Source organism: Myotis davidii, unplaced genomic scaffold (genome assembly GCF_000327345.1).
Source record: "Myotis davidii unplaced genomic scaffold, ASM32734v1 scaffold328, whole genome shotgun sequence".
Classification (NCBI taxonomy): Eukaryota; Metazoa; Chordata; class Mammalia; order Chiroptera; family Vespertilionidae; genus Myotis; species Myotis davidii.
In genome coordinates this window covers 3,390,781-3,400,081 of record NW_006300373.1, presented here as the reverse complement: position 1 = coordinate 3,400,081, position 9,301 = coordinate 3,390,781, and positions in this window count along the sequence as shown.

Genomic DNA, 9,301 nt, shown 5'->3' with positions numbered 1-9,301 from the left:
GGTGTACCATCAAAATGCATCTGGAAACTGATCGCTCTCACCTGTCCACGACTCCAGGTCACCATCACAGATACCTGCATCTTGCAACAACCTCCGACCTGCCCTTCCCCTCCTCACTCTGGCCCCCTCAGCCTGTTGCCCGTACAGAAGCCAGGCTGGTGCCTTTAAGATGTGGATCAGATCAGATTGTGCTCAAAGCCCATCTGACTCAGAGTAAAATCCTAAATCCTCAGGCAGCCTGGCGAATGCACAGACCTCCTTCCCCAAACTCCAGGCGGGCTCCCGCCTTGCCCCGGCCGTTCCCTCTGCCTAGCACTCATCTCCCCTGTTATCTGTAGGGACCTCTCCTTCCCCAGGGGCCCTCCCTAGCTCCCTGCTCCTAAGATTCACCCCTCCTCCCACTCCCTCGGTCTTTACTTTCCTCTCCAGCACGTAGGGACCCTTAGCATAGCAGGTTTGGTTGGTTTGGATTCCTTGTTTAGTGTCTGTGGGCCTTTCTCACTCGGGTGTGGGGCTCAGCCTTGCATCCTCAGTGCCTGGAACAGTGGACAGAGTGAGTGATGGGCGAGTACTGAATGAATGAATTGCTAGGCCCCAGGATCACTTTCATTCAGTGTCTGAGATGATGTCCCTGTCTCCACCCCATCATGGTTTGGGGACAATGAGGGACTCATTTCGATGGGCCTTTCCCTGCCCACGCCAGCCCTGGGGAGGGAAGTACGGACGGACCGTGGTGTACAGATTGTGCTCGATGTCTGCAGAACCCGGGCCCGCCCTCAGCCATGCTTTAAAGACAGAAATCAAAACCAGAACAGAAACCATCGAATCCTTGAGCTTTCTCCTCCCTCTCACCTTGTCCTCCTCGGAGTAGGGAGTCATTTATAAAACTCAGGGCAGCGAGGTTTCCAGCTCCTTGAGGTTTTTCTGAACGCCCCACATGCTGCATGGATGCGGCACCTCTCCACGCTTGGTGCCAGGAGGCCTGGGTGGTAACCGACTGAACAGAACAAGGCCTGTGCCCGCCAGGTGCTGACAGCTCCAGCTGGGAGACAGACAGACACACACGCACTCATAACCCGGGGCAGAAGGAAGATCCAGTTAAGCGGAGCTGACAGCGCTGTGCTCGGGGCCAGGAGGGTCCATTACATCAACTCTTGTTGGGCCCGACTTATGGCGACCACTATTACTCATCTAAAAATGATGATGTCGGCTAGGCCTGCCTTCTTGGATATCAAAGGGTTATTATTCTGCTGCCAAAATTAATGATACAAGAATTAATGATTGTGCTTCTTGGTGGTTGAGAAGGGCGTGGGCTCTTCCAAAGGTGGGGAGGTTCCATATTTCTTTTCTTTAAATATATTTTTATTATTGACTAGAGGCCCGATGCACAAAAATTTGTGCATTTGGGGGCATCCCTACACCCGGCCTGTGCCCTCTTGCAGTCTGGGACCCCTCAGGGGATGACCACCTGTTGGCTTAGGCCCGCTCCCTGGGGAATTGGGCCTAAGCTGGCAGTCAGACATCCTTCTGGCAGCCCGGGAGCCCTCGGGGGATGTCCACTTGCGAGCGGGGAGCAGTTTTTTTTTAGAGAGGAAGGGAGAAGGAGCGAGAGATAGAAACATCAATGATGAGAGAGAATCATGGATCGGCTGCCTCCTACAGGATGGGGGATGGAGCCGCAACCCGGGCATGTGCCCTGACCTGGAATCGCACCGTGACCTCCTGGTTCACAGGTCCACGCTCAGACACTGAGCCCCCGCAGCTGGGCCAGAGGATCTCTTTCAAGAACCCCTCTACCCCCAGGTCTCCCCCTGGCCAAGCATGGTGCCATGTGCGACAATCAAAGCCTCGCTGGGTCTGCCTCTACCCACGCTGCCACTTGATGCTTAACATCTGGGAGGGAAAGTCCTGAAGGTTTTCAGAGCAGAGCTGTGTTCCAGGTTTGTGGCGGGAGTTGCAGACAGGGCTGGCATCTCACCTGAACGGGCACAGGGCGGGATCCAGGAACCCCATGCCCACCACGGGAGGATCTCCGTGGGGTTTCCCGGGGCCTGTGTGGCCTCTGTGCAGCCTGCAAATGTCAACGGCTGCTGGAAATGGTGGTGGGCCAGCATTTTCCAATCCTGTTTTCCATTGTATTCCAATAGGCCCGAGGCCGCCTTACCACCCTCGTCAAACATATCCCAGTCACAGGGCAGCAGGGATATTAGGGCCGACGTTGAAGGTAACCATGGATACAGTAGGAAGCAGGCGTCTGCCTTTGATGGTGCCTCCTTTACAACAACAGCGTGGTAGGTGTCAGGTGTCACAACAGAAAGAGCCCAGGGGTGGTCAGTCATATGGATAAAGTGGGCCGGGTTTGAGTAGACGCCTGCATTTAAAAATACATGTATGTCTTTTTATTGATTTCAGAGAGGAAGGGAGAGGGAAAAACAGAATTTTTTTCTAATTTTTTTGGTTTCAGAGAGAGATAGAAACATCCATGATGAGAGAGAATCATGAATCGGCTGCCTCCTGCAGGCCCCACACCTGGGGATCAAGCCCGCAACCCGGGCATGTGCCCCGACCGGGAATCGAACTGTGACCTCCTGGTTCATAGGTCCACGCTCAACCATGGAGCCGCGCCGGTCGGAATGCCTTGTGAAATATCTGACGTGTTAAATAATCACTTGATTGTTGTTTTCAGCCATTACCTTCCCGGGGAGTATACCCTGCAAATAAACAAAGCTGCAATTCTTACTTGCATAGCACATCCCTAGATCAGTTCTATTTTAATTATTTTGCAATAATTTGAAGATGGCAAAGAAGCACAACCCCCCCCCCCGTGCACCCCGAAATTATCTTCTAGCTAAAGATTGTCACCAGGAATATTTAGCCCTCGGCTCTTTTTTTATTTTTATTTTTTTAACAAAATTGGGATCCCACTGGGCTTACTGCTGTGTAATCTGCCTGGATCGCTTAGCACGTTGTGAAAATGTGCCCATGGGATGAACCGTTTCTCAATGTGATTTTTACTGGCTGCGCGGGACATTTGTGCTGCGGATATTCCGTGATTTATGCAGCCAATTTCATATTGTTTGGATATTTAGTTTGTTTCCAAATTTTATGCATTATAAACACTCCTGGCAATCAGCATCCTCGCCCATAACAAGTAGCTCGTATTTCTGATTCTGTTTTAGGATGCATATGTGCAAATGAAATTGTTAGGAATAAAGTTTATGTACATTTTCTGGGCGTTTGAACACCAGGAAGTTGCTCTGTGGATTAGCAATTTTGAAATTGACATTTTTCCCAGTATCTTCTCAAATACTGGGTGTTATCATTATTATTTTAAAATCCCTCTTTTTAGCTGTCATTTATCTGGTCTGGCAGGCACTACTGAATGCTGACACATCTACGAAGTGAAGTATAATGGTTAGGTATGTCTTACAAAGAAGGAAAATGAGTGTGGTTAAATTCTTTGCCTAAAGTCACTCATGAATTTGAATCCAGGTTTGTCTGACTCTGCCCTCTTAACTCATCTAATACGCTGCCTTTTAGTAGTTAAAAATGTGTTATTTTTTTAAAAAAATTTTATTTCTTTGATGTAGAGTGAAGGTAAACAATTTTCCATAGCTAAAGACCTTTGCAAGGCTTCTTTTGAGAGTTGCCTAGTCATGTCTTTTGACAATGTTTTGATACTGTGTTCACGTTTTTTTCTCATTTATTTGTAGGCGCTCTTTATATATGAAGGGCAATAACCTTTCATATCTGCTACTTGGTATTCTCTCAGCTGGTCATTTTTAAGCATTTCATTTAGGCTGCTTCTCTACTTATACATTTAAAAAAAACACACTAAAGGCGTACTTTAGTAAATGACAAAGTAGCAATAGTCTCAGAGCTTGCGAAACTTCAGGGCTGGGGAGAACTTTTGAGGTTCTTTAAGGTTCACCTTAGGAAACAGTTCTCTGTTTTTGGATGCATACGTGCAAATGAAATTGTTAGGAATAAAGTTTATGTACATTTTCTGGGCTTTTGAACACCGGGAAATTGCTCTGTGGATTAGCAGTTTTGAAATGGACAATTTTTCCGGTATCTTCTCAAATACTGAGGGTTATCATTATTATTTTAGAACTGGAGAACGCGGGGACTATTCCGCGTGGTAAACCAGCAGCACAACGCACTTCAGGAACAACTGCTTGTTATCTTGCGCCCCTGTGTAGCCGGGTGGAGGAAAGAAACATGAGCAGCCTAACACGTCCGCATCTCAGAAACAGAATCCTGTGCCTTCGGCTTCCCACTTCCTGTGCTGAAGGGTAAGTTCATTTAATGATTCAATGAGACCGTCTCAGAGAACACCGGAACAGGACATTCTAGATCAGACGGCACCGGGGAATTCTTTCAAAAATGACATCTTCCAGGGAAGCCCAGTATCAGCCTGTGTTTGACTTCTGTGCGGGCTCCCGGGCGAATCTCCCCGGGAGATTCGAAAAATCTGAGAGCTGAGAAATATGCCCTCTTGTTCTACTTCCTGGACGCCTTTGCATGGAGTACCTGTTAAAACGGCTCCAGTGATTAAATTTATGCCTCGATCCCCTATCCACTTACTGACACAAACCTTTATTTGTCCTCAAATATTTTTCACTGATTTTTTTTTAACGGATGGAAAGCAGTACATTTACACAGCAATGCGTTCATAGCGTATCCTTTTAAAAAATGTATAGTACATTTTTTTCACTCGCCCCTTCCCCAACCTGCTCAGTTCCCATCACCCCTCCAAGTACACATTTTTACTTATCTCTTGTGTGTCCTCCAAAATATATATTTTGCAAATAAGTATAAATGTATTTTCTTACCCCCCTCTTAATAAAATACTAAACCTCGATCTTTCTCACTTCATATGCGGTGACAATGTTTTGATATCAGTACATAGGAACATGCCTTAGTTTTGTTTTGTTTTTTAAAACAAATGCATAGTATTTCCCTGTATCATGGGCATTTGGGTTATTCCTACTGTTTTGCTGCTGCGAGCTGTGCTGTAATGGATAGCTTTGGTTTGATGTCATTTCTCCCAGGAATTTACATGCGTAGGATAGGTTTGCGGAATTACAGTGTCTGCATCAAAAGGCTTCTGCGTGGGCAATTCTGATGAATTTCGCCCGTTTACCCTCCATAAGGGTTTTACAGCTCATTTTCGTGGCGATGATGTACGAGGCGTGCTGACTGCCTGCTGCCCTTGACAACAGAATGTGCTGTAAAGCTTTTGGGCTTCTGCCCATCTGATAGGTGGAAATCAGTAGCTCAATGCACTTCCAATAAAAGTCACTTCGACTTTCCTAGTGGGTGCCTGGTCTTTTTCTTATCTAGTCTCACAGTATAGTTGTGACTTGGATTTGGGTTGTTTTTGGCTCTTGCACAGGCTTTCTTCTTTTTAAACAATTTAACTAAATGTCTCAATCTTTACTTTTATGACATCTTGGTTTTGAATCAGAATTGGAAGGATCTCTGCCCTTCGAGGTGATAGAGAAGTTGGCCAGTGTTTTCTTTCTGGAACTTTTATGACTTCGTTTTAAACATGTCAATATTGGGTCACGTTTTCGCCGTCCAGGTGTGAGGTGCGCAACAACTTCATCATTTTTTTCTTCCCATTGGCTGTGCGGCTGTTGCAGCTTCGTACGCCGGACGGCCCACTGTTTCCGTGCTGACTTCGGAGTGCTGGCGGCATTTTAGGGTCATTTGGGGTCAAATCAGTCATTTTGTATTTTCCCCAGGAAACAATCAACGGCTTGCGGTCTCCCTGGTCTCAATCCAGGAGCGGAGCACAGGGCTTCTCGTCTGGGTCCCCCCGACTCTGGGGGTTCAATCGCTCCCCCAGGTTTGGCTGCCCTGGGCTGGGGGATGGCCCGGCTGACCTCGCTGGCCTCAGGCCTCTTGCTCATGACGTCGGGGACTGCACCTTGTAACACTCCAGTCTCCAAACCGGAGGCTTCAGGGCTCAAGGCTTTCTCCAATTATGATGCTTCTGCCTTTGAGTTTCCAATGTCCATTTTGGAATGTGAGAGGGTCTCTTTCTCTCTCCCTTCTGCACCCCGAAGCCAGTCACCTAGAATGCTGGTACCGCCGTCAGAGTGTGTAGGTTTGGGGGGGCAGGGAGAACAGAAAACACTGGGCAATGAGGCCGGGTCAATATTTCAAACTATGGCTTCCTTACGCCACAGCTCCGGATAACATGGTTCCTGGGAAGTAGTTTGGGAGCGTGAACTATTTCCCCATTTGAGGCTTGTTTGTTTGTTTACTGATTTATTTATTAAATCCTCACCGAGAATATTTCCCATTGACTTTAGAGAGTAGAATAGAGAGGGGAAGCCAGAGAGAAACATCGACGTGAGAGAAACATCCATTGGTTGCCTCCTGCACGCGCCCCGACCAGGGCCCAGGCCGGGGAGGAGCCTGCAACTGAGGTACATGCCCTTGGCCAGAATCGAACCCGGGACCCTTCGGTCCGCAGGCTGACGCTCTATCCACTGAGCCAAACCGGCTAGGGATTTGAGGTTTACCTAGTGGAGCAGTGATGGTCTCATTCCAGTCCTAGTCCGAGTGGGTCACCTTGGGGACTCTGGGTGACTTCGCCTCTGGGAGCCTCAGTTTCCCCCTCCTTCCCAGGCTGTCTGTGAGGGTCCAAGCGTGTCACCGAGGCACAAGTGCTAGGTCAGGCTGCAGGCCCAAGACCCACGGAAGGCACTGTCATCTTCCCTCTCATCGCAGACACCCACCCCGGCCCCCTGTGCTCCAGACGCCCGGCCGCACATAACAAATGCCGCTCTGAGACGCTCTTAATTGCACCTCAGCTTCCGTTCAGGCCTGATTCATTTCTGATCTGAGCGGCCACAAAGGGGGCTTTTATTGCCGAGGCTCATTTCTGGAAATTAAATTTCCATTTTCAACACTAATGCTACTGTAATGCGCCGTGCTTTCTGTCTCCTTTTATTGTGTCTGACAGCGGCCGGCCTATCCGCGTTAAGTGGCTGAATGCGCGCATGTAAATGTCCAACATAAAAAGACATTTTTGAAAAGCGGGGGGCGGGCGGGGGGAGGTTGGGAGGAGGAAAGGAAAACATTTAAAGTAGGAAATTAGAGCAGTTACTGGATCCCACGCCGCGGTTAATGAGCGCGCAGAAAGCAAACAGCGCCTGGCGCTGGGACCCCGAGCTGGAGGGCCAGGGCGACACTCCCCCTGTTTTTGGAAGGAAATCGGTAATAGCCTCCACACCTGGGAGCCTCCAGCTGGCATTTTTCAATGCCTCCGGGGAGGACAGGGTTTCTGGTTTCAAATCTGTTAAATTTTTCCTTAAAAGACAGGTTTTGTTCGGAAACCCAAACAAAAATTAGCATATTGGGAATCTATGCGGGTCACGTGCCTGCCCGGTGAGGGAAGATTTCATCAAGCCTGGCTTGCAAAACATGAGCGGGTGCCCGAGACGCTGGGTGGGACCCAGTCACTTTGGCCCAATTAGGTAAAATCTCTTAAACGCTCCAAACCCCGTCTTTTTTTTTTAAAAAAAAAATATATTTTATTGATTTTTTACAGCGAGGAAGGGAGAGGGATAGAGAGTTAGAAACATCGATGAGAGAGGAACATCGATCAGCTGCCTCCTGCACACCCCCACTGGGGATGTGCCCACAACCAAGGTACATGCCCTTGACTGGAATCGAACCCTGGACCCTTCGGTCTGCAGGCCGACGCTCTATCCACTGAGCCAAACCGGTCAGGGCCACACCCCGTCTTTATGAAGTATTATGCATAGGACACCTGGCCAAATGCCCGTCACTGTGTTAGGAGTGGCCGTGCCAGTGTGGGGAGTGGGGCGACATCTTCATTTGCTTCTTCTTGTTTTTCTGTCTTTCCTGAAATTTTTATAATAGGAGAATAGGGTTTTAGAAATAAGAGAAATAAAAGGGACGCAAGACACAGCAGAGTACAAACTCATGAATAGTTTTGCTTTTTATATTTTTACTAGGGGCCCAGTGCACGGATTCGTGCACCTTGAAAGGAACCATGGGCCACGAGGCTGCAGTTGGTACAGGGGCAGGTCTCAGCTCATCCTCTGCTGCCCCACCTGGCCCCTCCAGTCACAGCCCCCGCTCCCAGACAGGGGCCCTCAGTCCCCTGTCTGCCGGTGGCCACCGCTCCCATGTGCTGCCAGCGCCGTCCCCAATTTCTCTGTGCTGTCAATAGGTGTGAATGGGGCTGGCACCAGCAGTGGATGCAAGTGGGGCTGTCACCAGCAGTGGGTGAGAGAGGTGGCTGCTGGCCCCGATCGCCCCTCAGGAGCAGGGGGAGGTGGAAAAATCCTGAGGGCGATCTGGGCGGGCAGCTGCCTCTTGCACCCACTGCTGGCACTGAACAATCGGGACTGGTGCCGGGTGCTGGCAGTGGGTGCGAGTGCCGGGTGGGACTGTGGCATGTGGGAGCAAAGAATTTTCAGTAACCACCAGAGGCTCGCACCTATGACAGCGACCGGCGCCCACCCGCCCCATGGTCTGGCACCCCCGCTCACCTGCTCCACCATCCTGCCAATGCCCACCATGTTCCACACTCTGCTGACTGCTGCCGACGCCCGCCATGGTCCGTGTGCACCCCCTGGTGCTCAGCGCATGACATAGCAACCGGTTGTTCGGTTGTCCCGCCTTTTGGTCTATTTGCATATTAGGGTTTTACATATATAGATTCCCCGTACACAGGATACGACTTGAACTCAATTCAAATGAACACAAATGCTTTTCCTGAGCGCCTACTAAGTGTGACATTGTGCGTTCCTTCTGTCTCCAGTATTCATTTCTGTTTTTTCCTTTTACAGGCGAGTCTTTCTGAGTGATCCTTCCTGCCATCCAAAGGCCAAAGGGCCGTGGGAAACTGTTTTGAAGGTAATATAGAGAACTATGGAAAGACATTTAAGCCTGACCTCCTTCCTGCAGATATAAGCTAGTGTGTGTCTTATTGTCATATGCTAAGTGTTGGATCTGTCACTCCTAAAAACATGCATCTTCAGTTAAACTGGAGCAGGGTGGTCCTAAAGTCATGAGTTAGCCCCACTTGGCCGTGTGACGTTGGGCAAATCATTCTGTTAGTTGTGGTGGACTCTGGCTTAGTCACTGGGTTAGGTCCTGAGAAACTGGATCCAGGAATGGGGCACCCAACTGGGGAAAAGGAGGAGCGAGGAAAACAGAGGGAGAGCTGAGACCTGTAGAGATTGCTAGTTGATCACTAAAATGTCTTTTTCTCCTCCTCTCCCTCCTCCTCCCCCACCCCTCCTCCTCCGCC